Raw genomic sequence first — 501 nt, forward strand, 5'->3', positions numbered from 1 at the left:
ATAAGGAAACTAGGAAAACCCTAATTTCCCAGAGGTCCCGGATATCTGCTAATACCACACACCAAGCAATCAGAACACGAAACGAGAATAGTAATAAATAATAAATCGAATAAGAGAGCAAGATAGTTCTTTTTCCGAATCTGCGTTTGAGCGTTTACAACAAGGTAAGTGCCTGGGCTACGAGAGCTGTCGGCGAGAGTCCTAGTTCTAAAACCCTAAGACGGCAAAAACCTAATTGAGTCGCAGCTCGAATAACAAAAACGGAAAATTGCCTAAAATCGCTCTAAATGCTAAGTTTGCTCTGAAAAAGTCCTCCCCCATGCCTCTCGCCTAGGACTCCTTATATACTGGCTCCAAGGTCGGTTTATGCTTTTCCCCTCCTGCCCTTAAGCCTCCATAGCATAAAAATGGAGATATTCCTTTTTTTCCGATCTTCGTAATTATCTTCAAAATTTCGTATTTATCGGCGGAAACTTGACATTTATTTTCCCTTGCAAAACA

The sequence above is a fragment of the Brassica oleracea genome, chromosome C2 (assembly GCF_000695525.1).
Source record: "Brassica oleracea var. oleracea cultivar TO1000 chromosome C2, BOL, whole genome shotgun sequence".
Taxonomy (NCBI): Eukaryota; Viridiplantae; Streptophyta; class Magnoliopsida; order Brassicales; family Brassicaceae; genus Brassica; species Brassica oleracea.